Source organism: Drosophila yakuba, chromosome 3R, assembly GCF_016746365.2.
Source record: "Drosophila yakuba strain Tai18E2 chromosome 3R, Prin_Dyak_Tai18E2_2.1, whole genome shotgun sequence".
NCBI classification, from domain to species: Eukaryota; Metazoa; Arthropoda; class Insecta; order Diptera; family Drosophilidae; genus Drosophila; species Drosophila yakuba.
The window spans coordinates 1,739,404-1,755,633 of NC_052530.2; the positions used below are offsets into that span (position 1 = coordinate 1,739,404).

Consider the following 16,230-nt stretch of genomic DNA (forward strand, 5'->3'; position numbering starts at 1 on the left):
AAATTGCAGACGTCGTCTTCTATTTGTTCAACCCTCTCATGAGACGGTCTTGCCACCTGGTTATAATCTTCCTCTCCTGACCCCTGTGTTCTGGCATATAGTTAATTCTTTGTTGAGTCCGTGTAGATTGGCCCCTTTGCAAAGGAGCAGGCTGCCTGGACCGAGATGAGTTATCGACCTCCATTGATTCGGCTGGGGGCAGCTGCCTCTGGGTGTTTCCCAAATACGGACGAGACCGCTGTCTAAGCGAGCCGGTTTGATGATTTCATCCCCTTTGGGTTTTTATGAACCCTGCCTGCCGGTGAATGTGCGGTTTATAATTTTTTTCCTCATTATGCCGGTCAAAGTTTGCCGCGAAAACACTTCTATCGTTACTTGATTCGGCTTCTCGAGCTTGTGCCAATGCCGCGTCATGTGTCATAACTGTTTTATTTGTTGGAAGCGTTAGCTTCCGTTCTACCTCATCGTAATATTTGAGTAAGGGTAATTGCCCCTGTCTTGATAAACAGAATTTTTTTTTAATTACATGTGTCGGAGTCTTGTCCGCGTATGTAAAGTCTAAGTGTGCTATTATCGCATGGAAATTAAACACAGTGTTGAATGAGGCTAGCACGGCGGCCGCTGGGCTTCTAACTTTATTTTTCAGAATTTCGAGAGCTTGGTAGTGTCGGGTGCTGCCTTCGTAAGGTTCAAAAACTTTGTATGCCGCAGTTGCGGCCTGTCTCCAGGAGACGTAATTTTCTTGTTTCCGAGAGGTTCGTTGCACTCGCTTCCTGGTCTAATTTCAATTTCGCGATATTTCTGGACTTTTGGAGTTTTGCCTTTAAGCAAATTTAACTCCCTCGCAATTGCGGCTAATTTTTCTTCGAATATCTCTCCCTGCCTTTGGAGCGCACCTGCTATGGCGGCCTCCATATTTGCAATCTGCTGGGCTTGCATTCCTAACACTTGCTGCCTTCCTGAATTCCTATCGTCGAGAATGCTGTCCCGAATTTGTGCAGCCCTATTGGCTTGTTTTTGTACTTTTGTTTCTAAAAGCTTCTTATACTCTTCTTACACTTCCTCGTCTGACGAGGCGTTGTCATTCCCTCTATACATGAAAAAAGATCGTTGGGTATATTTCTTTTCAGTGGGTCTTAGTGAATAAAAATATTCACATCAATTTTTTTTTAAATTTGATTTTAAATATCGGCAGAATTTATTTATTAGCTATTTTCTATTGGCGAAACACTTTAGACAAAAAGCCTACTCACAAGCCCTTGCTGCTGGTGCTGCTGCTGTCGTCGCTGCTGTTGTTGCAGCTTCTGTTGCTGTTGCCGTTGGTATAGATCAGGTGTTGTCGCAGCTGCTGCCGTTGTCCCTGATACAGTTGTTGTTGTCGTAGCTGCTGCCGCTGCTGTTTTTCTCTGGTGTGGGAAGTCTTGCAGTTCCTCTCTGTAGTTTTTTATGTTTTCTTTTTTGTCGTCGCGGTTTGTTTGCCGACGGCTTTTGGCTTTTGGTACTGCTGCTGTTGTTGCCGCTGGTACCGCTGGTAGTGTTTTTGCTGTAGCCGCTACCGCTGCTGCTTTTTTTTTGGTGTGAGAAGTCTTGTAGTTCTCCTCTGTAGTTTTGTATGTGTTAAAGCCCCCGTCGGTTACGGTCATATTGGCGTCGTTTACGATGAGGGTGCCGTGGTCAACTATGATGATCCAAGTGACTCGGAAGCGTGGAGCAGTGCGCAATAGCTCCGGAAATTGTTTGCTGGGCGCAGGTGCCGTTTTGGAGCTCCCTGCAGAAGGTCGCACCAAAGACATTAGAATAACAAGATGCGTAACGCCATACAATTTTTTTGCACACGATTTTTTCGTGGTGGCTTTTCAAGTGGCTCCAGGCTCTCTCGAAATTTTGTTCAAAAGCCAGTGAGCGGAGAGCTCTAGAGCCAGCAGTTCTCTTGTACGCATACAGCGACAGCCGACCACTGTATTGGTGCACACGTATGCACATGCATACTTTATTTTAGAAGTTCTTAGACTTTAAATCTATATTATTTTTTATAAATTGCCACCACTTAAAAACTCTAGTTTTGCATTGCCTTAACATAACAATTATTTAAATTCAACATAGAAATAATAATAGCACAATCTATGTACCTAATAATGCATAATAATTTTCAAATATGATTAGAATAGTTTTTATTAGAGTATTCAGCGTGCGACGTGTGAAAAATATAAGACGTCAATGATTCTTCGGTGCTTATGTCCGCACTTCGTGCATCAATGAAATCAATTTTGCAATAAAGAGTTTCCATATTTTTATTTATTTTATAATTAATATTTTAGTTTATGAATTATTTTTATGAAATATTGTAAATGTAATTTCTTTTTTTTTTTTTTTGAAAATTCTTTGTTTTAAATTACAGTAGTTTTAATAATTTACTTTATATACATTTTAATTATTTACTATAGTTATTTAGTCAAATTACTAGTATAAAAATTACCAATTTTCAGTATTTAAAATGCAAATAAGATTCACTTAAATTTTTAAAAAAACGCGCAATTATGGGTGGTAAGAAATGCTCTACGAGTAACGGGTATAAAAAACTTCTTTCAAACCAAAACATTAATCAAATTTGTTTCCTAGATCAAAATTGATTTCGGCCCTAAAATCGTCTTCTAGCATAAGCACGCACACATGCACACGATCTCCTTTATTGTTTTTACTCATACAAGCAAGACAATTCTATTTTTAGATTTTAACGCTCACGATTTTAGGCGAGCGAAAAGAGAGCAATTTTGGTCGTCACCAAAAAAGTGGCTGCATAGTGCAAAACCAATGTATGGCCGTTACGCATCTTATTATTATAATGTCTTTGGTCGCACCGACTGTCGTCCTGCATTGGCCGATGTTGATGTTTCGTGTCGGGAATTCAGCTACCAGGTTTCCTCTTTCGAAGTTTAGGATCTTTTTATGGCGCTGAGCTGGGAAGACAGTTATCTTTTTACACCTATGCTTAGGACTAGGGATTTTAATGAGGAAATGTAAAATTTCGGAATTTTGGAAAACATTAATGCTAGATAGATCTAATAATTCTATTACGCTAGTGTCAGTAGGCTGTCTGTCTTTCAATTCGCCAATATCGGAGTCGTCCAGTATCGCTGGACTTGCAACGTTAAGTTTAGCTAGGGTTAGGTTAAAATATTCTCAAGATCTGTAATTACGAATATGTGTTAGGTCCGTCATCATAACCGTTGTCCTGTGGTCGTCCGTAAATGTCCTCGTCATCGTTTCTGTCTGGTAGTCGAGTGCTGTAGGTATCCGTAAGAATCCCAGATGACAATTTCGCCATCTTCTATTGGGATGTAGTCTGCGTTCGTGTAGTCATTGAGTCTTATTTTCGCGTTCGTTCTGGCGGTCGTAAGTACGAGGACTAAAAGATAGTTTCGTAGCCTAAGAAGAATATGGAAAAAGGTCAATAATCTCGCTGAAGTGTTTAGCGTAGATTGTCCTAGGATGGTCCTGTAGGATGGTCCATTCCTCCCCTTAATAAGAACCGTGGTCCCCAGGTCTGCTTCGATGGTTTGTTCAAAGCAAAGCTGAGAACGTTTGTTTTGCAAGCGCTTGTTTGACTTTAGGAAAACTTCTTCGCCTATTTGGTAATTTTTATTTGTCCTCTCTTTATTGGATGTTTCCAAGCTCTTATTCTGTGCTTGTTGAATTTTCTCGCTGATTTTTTTCTCGAATTCTACTGGTGTTGAGTGTATTATTTGTAGTGGTTTTTTGTCCGTTACCGAATGTATTGTTTTATTATACCTGGCAGTTGCTAATAGAATTAGCTCTGTCGTGTCGCTTATCCCTTTTTTTATTTTCAGGCACCAGGCTATTTCCGCGAGTGAACCGTGAAACCGTTCTACTTGTCCGTTGGAATTACTATGTAAAGGTGGTGCGTTTGCAATAGAAATGTTAAAATTGTTGAGGAGGACTGATTTGATTGTTTCTGAATTTAGATGGTTTTTGTGTTTGGAAAAAAGTTGGCTATATTTAATATTGGTGACATTACGTCCACGATTGCCCTTGATGCGATTGCCTGTACAATGGCGAATTTTTAAAACTTGTCGACACACGTAAGGAAGAGGGTCCCATCTGTTGAGAATATATCGAAGTGGAGTATTTCTCCAGCATAAGAGGGAATTGGCGTCTGTCCGATTTTATGTTTATTGGGGTGTCGACTATACTTGGCCATAGAACAGATCTTGCAGTTAGATTCCGTTTCCGTTGTTAGGTGATGCATTTTTGGGAAGAAGTAGTCTCGCAAGATCTGCTTCACATTTTTTTGGGCTGCGCGATGAACCCTATTATGTGGCGATTTCCCTTTTGTTCTGTTTTGTCTGTAATATCTTGCACCACATGTTTTGAATATCTAAATGTGGTATTTGGGAATGCTTCAATTAGTGAGTGCGTTGACGACTTCCGCAGTCACCACATCTTTAATGGTGTTTATAAGGTTTTCCCGGTCGGAAAATCTTATTACATGCCTCATTTTGTTTTTAAAGAGAATACGGTTACTTACTGAAGAAATTTATCTTCTTCTATAATGATCTGATTCCTGAAAAAATTAATTGGCTTGTCTGTTGTGTCGATGGTATAGGTCAGCGATTCTTCGCTATGTATTGTGGCTGCGTCTGACTCCTATGTGTCCTTACAAACCCTTTTGCTTTGGCAAGATAATGCGTCTGACTCGTATGAGTCTTCTAATGCGTTTACGTTCTGACGAGATAACGCGTCTGCTACTACGTTTTCTTTTCCTGGCGTGTAAATAAGTTTCGCTCCATAGTCCTCGATAATCCCATTCCAACGTTTTAGCTTTGCATTAGGATTTTTGTCCGAGATGGCGAAAGTGAGTGGTTGGTGGTCGGTGTAGACGCGCAATATATGTAATTACGAAGGTTGTTCCTATGGCGAGAAGCTCTCGCTCGTTGGTTGCAAAATTTTTTTCGTTATTACACAGCGTATGAAAGAAGAACATTTTCAGATTCCAGTATCTCTCTTAGCCTCTTAAATGTTGTTTTTTGTTCTTCAGACATATTTATATTAATTTTTTTTGCTTGATTCTTGCTTGTTTTCCCGTTTTCGCTTTTAAGGATTCCCGTTAGGGGGCCTGCGATTGACGCGAAGTTGTTGATAAAACACCTGTAGTAACTTGCTAAACCCAGAAAAGATCTGAGATCAAAAAGAGTTTTTGGCACGGGAAACGCCTTTATGGCTTTCACCTTTTAGGGTGAGGTTCGGAGACCCCCTTGCGTGAATCCCAAGTATTCGACGCTTTTTTTGAAAAACTTCGACTTTTCTTGAGATACCCTCATGCCTGCTTCAAGCAGTTTTTCGAGGACCCACTGTATGTCCTTAATATGGTGCTCTTTTGTTTTTGAGAAAATAATAACATCGTCGACATACACGTAGCATATCTTCGAGATTCCTTCTCTTAAAAAGTCATCTATAGCTCTCTGAAAAATACTTGGGGCGTTCTTAAGCCCGAATGGTAATCTGCAAAACTCATATTTGCCATTGTTTATCGAGAAAGCTGTTTTTTCTTGGTCTTTCTCTGCTAACTCGATTTGGTGAAAGCCCGATTTAAGGTCGAGCGTTGAGAAATATTTTGACTCGCCAATATTTGACAATATAGTCGAAATCGAAGCAATCGGGTACCTATCATCCGCGGTTTTTTGGTTCAACTTTTCAAAGTCGATAACCAACCTTTTCTTTTTTACCCCGTTTTGGTCAAATGCTTTTTCATCTACAACCCAAGTCGGGTTGTTGTAGGGCAATCGGGATGGACTTATTACGCCATTCGCTAGAAGTTGTTTAACATCTGCGTTTACAAATTCCGTTACGCGCATGGGGTGCGGGTATGATTTAGAGTATACCGGCTCCCCGTCTGCTTTTATGGTTGCCATTGTATTTATGTTGTATGGTAGGGGTTCATCTGTGTCGGCGAAGGCCCTACAATTTTTTGCTATCATATCAAAAGCGGCTTTTATTGCCGGTGGGACGTCTTTGTCGTCTATTTGGATGAAGTTAACGTTTTCGGTTTTGGAAAATTGGATTTTTTCTACCCCGTTACTAGTTTCTAGTATATTTTTTAAGGTCGAGTCTTGTTTAAGTAAGTCAAGCCGGATGATTCCATCAAAGTCCTTAAGAACTTTAAGTATAAAAAAATGTGACCGTACATTAAACAGAGAAATAGGCACTTTTGTTCTCTTCTTGTATGGCCATGAATTGACCTCACGCTAAATGGTTTTTCTACTGCCGCAATGCCTTTAAGCCCTGGGCATGGTGCTATGTAATTTTTTGAAGTGCCAGTATCAATAAGTAATTTGATTTCCCTCCCTGCTAACGTACGAGTGATATACGGGAGCAGGGATTTTATCCTAAAAAATTGCAGACGTCGTCTTCTATTTGTTCAACCCTCTCATGAGACGGTCCTGCCACCTGGTTATAATCTTCCTCTCCTGACCCCTGTTCTGGCATATAGTTAATTCTTTGTTGAGTCCGTGTAGATTGGCCCCTTTGCCAAGTAGCAGGCTGCCTGGGCCGAGATGAGTTATCGACCTCCATTGGTTCGGCTGGGGGCAGCTGGCTCTGGGTGTTTCCCAAATACGGACGAGACTGCTGTCTAAGCGAGCCGGTTTGATGATTTCATCCCCTTTGGGTTTTTATGAACCCTGCCTGCCGCTGAATGTGCGGTTTATAATTTTTTTCCTCATTATGCCGGTCAAAGTTTGCCGCGAAAACACTTCTATCGTTACTTGATTCGGCTTCTCGAGCTTGTGCCAATGCCGCGTCATGTGTCATAACTGTTTTATTTGTTGGAAGCGTTAGCTTCCGTTCTACCTCATCGTAATATTTGAGTAAGGGTAATTGCCCCTGTCTTGATAAACTGAATTTTTTTTTAATTACATGTGTCGGAGTCTTGTCCGCGTATGTAAAGTCTAAGTGTGCTATTATCGCATGGAAATTAAACACAGTGTTGAATGAGGCTAGCACGGCGGCCGCTGGGCCTCTAACTTTATTTTTCAGATATATCTGGACTTTTGGAGTTTTGCCTTTAAGCAAATTTAACTCCCTCGCAATTGCGGCTAATTTTTCTTCGAATATCTCTCCCTGCCTTTGGAGCGCACCTGCTATGGCGGCCTCCATATTTGCAATCTGCTGGGCTTGCATTCCTAACACTTGCTGCCTTCCTGAATTCTTATCGTCGGGAATGCTGTCCCGAATGTGTGCAGCCCTATTGGCTTGTTTTTGTACTTTTGTTTCTAAAAGTTTCTTATACTCTTCTTACACTTCCTCGTCTGACGAGGCGTTGTCATTCCCTCTATACATGAAAAAAGATCGTTGGGTATATTTCTTTTCAGTGGGTCTTAGTGAATAAAAATATTCACATCAATTTTTTTAAAATTTGATTTTAAATATCGGCAGAATTTATTTATTAGCTATTTTCTATTGGCGAAACACTTTAGACAAAAAGCCTACTCACAAGCCCTTGCTGCTGGTGCTGCTGCTGTCGTCGCTGCTGTTGTTGCAGCTTCTGTTGCTGTTGCCGTTGGTATAGATCAGGGGTTGTCACAGCTGCTGCCGTTGTCCCTGGTACTGTTGTTGTTGTCGTAGCCGCTGCCGCTGCTGTTTTTCTCTGGTGTGGGACGTCTTGCAGTTCCTCTCTGTAGTTTTGTATGTTTTCTTTTTTGTCGTCGCGGTTTGTTTGCCGACGGCTTTTGGCTTTTGGTACTGCTGCTGTTGTTGCCGCTGGTACCGCTGGTATTGTTTTTGTTGCTGTAGCTGCTACCGCTGCTCCTTTTTTCTGGTGTGAGAAGTCCTGTAGTTCTCCTTTGTAGTTTTGTATGTGTTAATGTTCTTCTGCACTTTTTATTGTTGTTGCTGTATTTTCGCACTTTTTAACACGTCGCGTGGGTACCGTTAGTTGGTTGAGCGCCAGTTAACAAATCACTTCGTTGGTAGTTTAATGTTTGATATCTTTATTATCCGCTCTCCCGTTAGGCCGAAGGTTTTAATTGAATTATCGAGACTGTTAAACCCCGGAGTACAAAATTAGAATAACTTAAAGAGCTACCCGTTTCCCAGCTTGTGGCCTCTGCCTCGCTGCAGCGCAGTCTCCAAAGCGCTAGGTCAGCATTCCGATATCCGGTGCGAAGGACAGTTTTTGGCGGTTTGTGGGCGTTAGAGTGGGCGTGGCCAAAAGTTTTTTGGCAAATAGATAGAAATTTCCAAGACTAATACAAAAATGAAAAAATATCAAAACATTTTTCAAAAGTGTGGGCGTGGCAGCTTTGGGCGGTTTGTGGGCGTTAGAGTGGGCGTGGCAAAAAGTTTTTTTGCAAATCGATTGAAATTTGCAAGACCAATACAAAAATAAAAAAATATCAAAACATTTTTCAAAAGTGTGGACATGGCAGCTTTGGGCGGTTTGTGGGCGTTAGAGTGGGCGTGGCAACCTGAATCGACAAACTTGCGCAGCGTCTATGTCCCTGGAGTCTGTATACTTAATCTCAACTTTTTCTTAATCTAGCTTTTGTAGTGAGATCTCAACGTTCATACGGACAGACGGACGGACAGACGGACATGGCCAGATCGACTCGGCTACTGATCCTGATCAAGAATATATATACTTTATATGGTCGGAAACGCTTCCTTCAGCCTGTTACATAATTTTCAACGAATCTAGTATACCCTTTTACTCTACGAGTAACGGGTATAAAAAAAAGTGGAGTATGCATATATATAAATGTATGAATGAGTTGGGTTTCTTTTCTTTTGTGGCACGCTTTGGCTGCTATTCTGCGCTCAGGTTACTTGGAGTGAGCACTTGTTAGGAACGGCTATGCACCGGTTCACTTGTTCTTTTATTTAATTGTTTTGCCGTTAGTATTTTCAATTACGCACTTTGTGGGAAACCGGATGCAATCCTGTCCAGATATGGAGATGGGCCCTCCTCCGCTGTACGGATTTCTTGTACATTTTCACTATCTTTAATAGAGCCAGGAGGATCAGCAAAGCAGCGATGAATTTCAGGGTATGCTGTACTACCCCTTGTGGTCGACAACCTCCACGGTGTTTATCACATTTGCTGTGTTGTCGGAGGCTTTAGACTCCTTCCTGAGAGTTTCGTGGAACTACGGTCTTCCTTCAAAGTGTGTTTCTTGTTAGTCCTGTTACTTTTTTTTTTTTAACGCGTGAGTCCCACGATCACACATTCCGGCCAACGGACCAAGGGGCGATGCCGTGTATCGTACGGCTCGAATCGCGGGAAGATAGACGCGATAAAGAAGATAGTAAAGAACGAGGAAATATCTAAGAATTTGTTAAATACGTTAGTATAGATCGCTTTAAGAACGACAGAGAGCCAGAATTAGAGATATTATAGTCAGAACATAATACTCTGTAGGGATCATGCATCTCATAATTACATCTACATTGATTTAAAATTAACGGTACGTAATTTCTAGTAAATCTGCTTGGAACAGTGAAGTTTAGCCGACCAACCAAGTCGGGACTATCAACTTAATCACGAATAAGGTTAAAAATAAAGACTTTTTCAAGCATCGTTCTACGGTTAGCTAAGGAGGGTAAGTTAATTAGCATTCGTCTACTTGAATTAGGAGGTAATCTAAGGTTTGCATCCCAATTAAGGCGCCGTAAGGCAAAAGTAAGATGTTCTTTTGATCCGATTCAATTCGGTCCGAGTAAACTTCATATTGTGGACTCCAAACAGGTTATCCATACTCGAGGATCGGACGGACTAGAGAAATAAATAAGGTTTTGGTCATGTAAGGATCATCAAATTCCTTTGACACCAAGCGCACCCCTGGCCTTATTGACAATAGACGAAATATGGTCTGAAAATTTAAGTTTAGGGTCCAGAAGAACACCAAGATCATCAACATGTGTTATTCTGTCCAAAGAGCACCCACTTAGAGTGTAAGTCGCGTGCATTAAATTGGCACGACAAAAGGTCATAACTTTACACTTAGAGTTTAAGTTTAATACGTTATCAGGAAACCTAATAAATGAAGTTTTTTTAATAAAAGTGAATGATTGACAGAGTCGAATGCTTTACTAATCTGTATATATGACATCCGTTTGAAGATTATTTTTTAAAGCCCTGAACTACGAAGTAGGTTAGCTCCAGAAGGTTAGTAGTTGTTGATCTGCGTTTCATGAACCCATGCTGACATGGTGATATAATTGACCTACAAGGGTGCTGCAAATGAGGAGTGATAACGTTTTCAAATAGCTTAGGGATAGCAGACAATTATGATATTCCTCTGAAATTGCTTGCATCCGTTTTGCTACCTTTTTTATGGAGAGGAATCACAAAGGACTCCTTCCATATATGGGGGAACTGTGAAGATGAATGATAGCGTCCTTGTTCCTTGACCTTTTTCTTCTCGACTGGAGTTATCCTTGAGTCTTCCCGGCGATAGACTGACGGATAATTGCCCGGGTATTTGACGTACGGATAATTACCCCGGGTATTGACTACGGGTGTTTTCCTGGGTACTGACTGTCTTTTCATCTGTGGGCCATGGTCTTTTTATACCGGCATAGAGCTTTTTCTGATCTATTGGTCTTCTATGTCAAGTGATTCCCACCTAGGAATCATATTTCTACCTTTCCCTTATTTTGGGGAGTCAATCTATTGCGGCCTCTGACCGGGTCATCGGAGACTCGTTCATTGTCGACTTGTATTTTCTTTGTCGCAATCCAACTGAGTCAGCGCGATGATAGTACCCCTTACCCTGCTTTTAGAATCTGGTTTTGAATCTTCAAAGTCTTACGATCTCACGAAAAGGGTGTACGCAACAGGTCCTTGTGTCAATTGTCAGATTAAAAGTAGGATGATATGGATCTTCAGACATGTTACAAGTCATACAATAATCGACCAAGAGAGCTTGGAATATATTTATTTTGCGACAACAATTAGTCGAGCAAGCCGTTAATTATGTCCTGTTGTGCTATAGGGGGAAAGATATTCGATGTTCTCCTGTGGACGGGTGTATTCTTGATCTTGATTCTTCATTCAGGATCAATAGCGGATCAATAGCAACAGCAGAAGAACAGGGCGTGTCTGCGTGCCGATTTCAAGAAAGCAACGGTACCAAGCTATACTTTGGCAAACGTTTAAGCCGTGGACTTTGGCCTTGGCGCCGGGAGTCATCAAGGAGGCCTATAAAAGCAGATGGCTGGAAGCGGGACAATTGAGGAGAACCAGAATACTAGTGAATAAAGCTACAAGCAGCAAAGGAGGGAAGACGCGGTCGACTGTTTCGAAGGCTGCGTAACGAAACGGGCGGTTGCCTGGAGCCTTAAACGGCTAGCGATCTCAGCCGCAGAGAGGGGAGCAAGGGTCGCAAGTTGCCGCCTCTTTTAACTAACTGGTAAATTAATCAAAGAGGAGTTGCAGTTGTCAGCAGCAGTGAAGATTGGTGGGGGCACATAACAGCGGAGCAACAGCAAGCTTCGTTAGCAAAGATCTGGCAAACAGCACAAGTTGGCTGCCCAAGAAACGATACTACCACGCGACGTGAGTACCCAACGTGTTGAGGTAAAATTTCCCCACGGAAGTCGCGGACGAATCAAAAAATAGCCAAGCACACGATAACCATTAAGCATGCAGATTAACCAGAAATATTACTCAAAAAATTCAAGGAGGGGTTAATGCGAAGGTAGGGGAATTTCTGGAAATGGGACTCATAGACCACTTGAGCAGCACATACAGCTTACTCATAGTCTTAATGAGAAGAAAATGGGCAAATGAAGACTTTAGGAAGATAACCGCGAAATCCATAAAGTACGCGTTCCCAATGCTACAGATAAATTCGTCCATCTCAGAAAAAACTTCTTTTGACTTCAAAGCGATCGATCGTTTTTTTTTTTGCGCTTCAAATTGGTTCTTGATTTTGCTAAAACCAGCGGGGCTTTTTAATAAATTCTTTAATAATTCTATTTTGTACACACTAGTACACTTTAGTTTTATCTCATCAACGATTTCATCTCGTTCGCAACCGCTAAGAAACCATCACAACAGCATATAAGCCAATATTAGTTTTTATATTTTTTTTATATTTGCGCGAGAAAATAAAAGCACATCTCAGAAGTTCCCATACTACGTATGGGAATGAAACTCCCTGTATAGGTATATTGTGAAACGCGGCATCTTAGGAAAAGTATCTTAGTCATGAATCCCCATCTGCCGACTATGTGGTCAGTAGACAAACAAAAGCTCGACTAGCAGCCAGTTATTACTGCCCAGAAATGCAACGGAACGAATGCGAAGCCGAATCAGCGTCAGGCGGTGAAGAAAGTGTCGCCACAAGTCCCGGAATAGCCCCGGGCTACAGTGACATTGAGTGGTCGTAGCATGGAAACATTATGTTGTTGGTGCTTTATTTTCATACGCCATTCAGCCACTTCTCGACTACCATGAGCTGGTTGGCGAGTTGGGTTGTTTCACCAATTAGGCAACTGGAGCAGCTAAGGATCGCAGTGTCGTCAGCAAAAGTGGATGTTGTTATTCGGTCACTCGTGGGAATATCGCATGTGTAGAGGACGTATAGAGTTGGCCCAAGTGCGCTGCCCTGTGGGACTCCAGCTTCGATAGTGTAGTTATCTGATATTGTTGTATGTGTGTTTTAATTTTATGCATATGTCCTTCGAGCCAGACGCGGTCGAACGGTTGAGATACATCGAGCAATCGAAGCTCGAAGGTTAATCTCTAATTTTATTCTGCTAATCCAAATTTATGGGCTGGGATAATGTTGTGAGTTCCCATATATGGTATTATGCGCGTTTAAAGCCTATTTTCGAATAGTTCGGACCGGCATGATAATATACTTATTGGTCTGTAGGATAACGGAATCGTGTGATAGCATCTTGCTTCAGAGCCCGGTTTATTTTGCGGGGGGCAAACGTTGCTTTGGGCATGGCGATCTGCTGTTTTGTCACGCCCGTCGCAGACGCCTCTTTTCTGTTTAATTCGCAGGTGGGATTTAACAATCTTACATCCACATCCTTTCGTTTTGGTGTTGAGATCCTGGCTGCTGTGACGAGTACCTTTTCTAGAGCGGCGGTAGTGCAGTCAGTGTCCGCTTCTATGTATAGTTGAAGAGTTAGCTTAATGTGGGAACTCACATACTTTCTGTATTTCATCCAGTTAGTGTTGAGTGACGCCAGCGTATAGGGGTGGTTCGCAATTTTGGGGTTTGAAGAAGGGTTATCAAGAAAGGCGAGAGGTTATATGAGAGATCTGGTAGGACCATGTCGCTTATTAGATCGCTTGGGATGTTTTTTGTCAACGTTATATCAATTAAATCTGGGATCTTTCTGGGGTCTGCAGGGGTATGTGGGTCTACCAGGAGAAACATTGTCGAGTTTATTGCTCACTTTGATAAGTGCATTATATATTTTCCTTCCCTTGGGAAGTGATCCCCAGTGAGTGTGTTTATTATTGTAGTCTCCTGCAGCTATGAAGTTTCATCAAGCAGCATAGCGTTGATGTGATTTGTAGTTTGCCGTATTGTTTCCTCCACAGTTGCCATATTTTTTCTTAGGGGGCCTTCTTTGTTTGCCGGGCAGTTTACGGAGTTGTGGAAGTCTCCGCAGACTTTTCAGACTGCCCGAAGTGTGCAGTATGTCTTTGTGTGTCTATACTTCTGCCTGTTTGTGCATTGTACAGGACCGTTTGCGTTTGTGTGGTTCTTCCACAGTGAACCTTCGATGCAGTAGGAGATGCAGTTTGTGGCTTTAAGGGCTTCTTGAATATCAGAGGAGGCGACGTCAGGTTCGATTCCCTTTAGTACAACTTTCAGTCCCTTGCTGATTTTCAGTTGGTAGGTGTAGAAGTTCTTTATTGTTTCTTCTAGGTACTTGATCACAGATCGGAAGTTTTCTTCGGACTTCGTTTAAACTTTGGTTACGTGGAGGTTCCCTTTAATAATCGAAAAAACATGGAAATTATTGTTTCCAACCAACGCAACAATTTTTTTGACCCGGGCTTTTGAACTTTTTTCCCTTATATAAAATGTTTGAGGCTTTGGTTTTTTTGGGTCTCCTGCCTTTACTCTGCTTGGTTGTTCTCCGCCATATCGGTCTGTATAACCGGGACCACTTGCTTACGGTTAGGAAAAGAATTTTTTTTCCACAATCAATTGCATTCCTTTGCGTTTTTAGCCAGTAATAACGGGCTGCTAGTCGACCTATTGTCTGTCTACTGTCCACATAGTCGACTGATGGGGATTTATGACTCTCGTAGGACGGTTTTCCTTGGTTGCCGCGGAACGCTCAACTTCCAGGACACCACAATTTCGTTTCCTGCTCTATGCGAAATATTTTATTTGTCTGCCGAAAATATCGTATTGCACTAGCGCCACACAAAATCCAAACTACTAAGCGATGCAAATTGTGCTTCTGTGCTACATTAACAGTAATGTTTTCTTAGAAATTATGTTTTCTTACAAATTTAGCAAAGTCTTATGCATCCAGAAACCTTTAATGCTAAAAAAAAGCATTTTAGGTGATACTTACAGAAGCATTTCATGTAATGCTTACTCAGGATACTCAGGATTTTTTCTGGATAAATAATTATTTGATTTGATTACTTAATGTCTGTTAATGTCTCGTATTATTATAAAGTGTATTAATTACAATAAGTCTATAAATTTCAGTATTAGTAGCTTTGTTGATTTATCTTGGCAGATAAAAGCCAAACATCTGCAATATAATTGTATTGGGACTGTTTAATACTATTAATAAAGAAAGAATAAAATAAATAAAAAACAAGAGAGAATGCTATAGTCATGTTCCCCGACTATTTGATACCTGTTATTAGCTAGTAAAAGTGCAAAGGAGAAATTTCCACACTGTCAGTTTTTGGCGGTTTGTGGGCGTGGCAAAAAGAGAAATGTAGAAGACTAAGAAAAAAGTTTAAAAAAAGCAAACCATTGTTCAAAAGGGTGGGCTGGGCAGTTTTGGGCAAAACCCTTTTCCGCAAATCAGCAAAAATTTACAAAACTAATACAAAAATTAAAAAATATCAACAAAATTTTCAAAAGTATGGGCGTGACATTATTGGGCGGTTTGTGGGACTTGTTTAGTAATTGCAAAGTCGATCAGGTCTGGGATTCTTCTTGGGTCTGCTGGCTAGTATGTCGGCCTTCCCGGGGATACATAGTCTAGCTTGTTTTTCGACTTCATAAGCGCATTGTACAACTGCTTACCCCTTGGGTAACACAAGTCGAGATCCCCCATGGGTGTGCTTGGCGTTATAGTCACCCGCTGCGATGAATCCGACACCTAGTGTGTTAAAGAGTTCCATGAATTGATCCTTGGAGATTAGAAAGAGTTTTGGGCAGTAGACTGTGGCTAGAGTCATTGAAATATTGTTGAGTTGTAAGGCTATAGACATAGATTGTAAATGGATTTTGTCAAAATTGTTTACTGATGAGTACTCCAGTGCCTCCAAGAGCTTTACCATATGGATGATTTGTACTACAAGTATCCTGGCATATGAAAATTGTATTTATTTGTGAGGTACGATTCAGATAGTATCATTACGTCGATGTTTTTTTCATTAAGCGGGGCACTCTACGGTTTGCTTCGAAAAAAGGTCGTTTTTTGGAAATATTGTTGAACAAGAAAACAATGCGGCAGAGATGTGGTATTTTATATTTATTTAGATAGTAAATACTTGGATGGTAAAACATTGATCGATCTCATTGGAAAAGATAGCTTTCATATAATTCCCCTTGTAAGAGGTACTATCGAAGAAATCAAACTTCGAACGAAAACGGAGGACAACTACAGAAATGTCACAAAATACCTTACCGCACAAAAAATAGGCTTTTACACCTACCAGCTTAAAAGCAGCAAGGGCCTACAAGTAGTACTGAAGGGCAATGAGTCTGATGTTACGCCCGAAGAGATAACTGAGGCGCTAAAGGAAAAGGGGTTTTGCGCCAAAAGCGTGTTCAACATTAAAAACCGGAACAGGCAGCCGCAACCACTCTTCAAGATTGAGCTTGTACCAAAAAACAATAATCTTAAAAAAACGAGGTTCACCCAATTTACAAACTCAAGCTCCTTTTACCCCGTAGGATCACGGTAGAAGAGCCGAGATCGTATTGCACACTTCGCCCGGTGTGCGTAATCTGTGGAGATCTCCACGACTCCACACACTGTCAAACC

At 41.2% G+C, this 16,230-nt stretch overlaps 1 protein-coding gene across 3 annotated transcripts in view; it reads left to right on the forward strand.

The window, feature by feature from the left end:
- LOC26535463 (proton-associated sugar transporter A) overlaps positions 1-16,230 on the forward strand; it is a 335,879-nt gene that overhangs the window by 121,481 nt on the left and 198,168 nt on the right. The window lies entirely within an intron of this gene.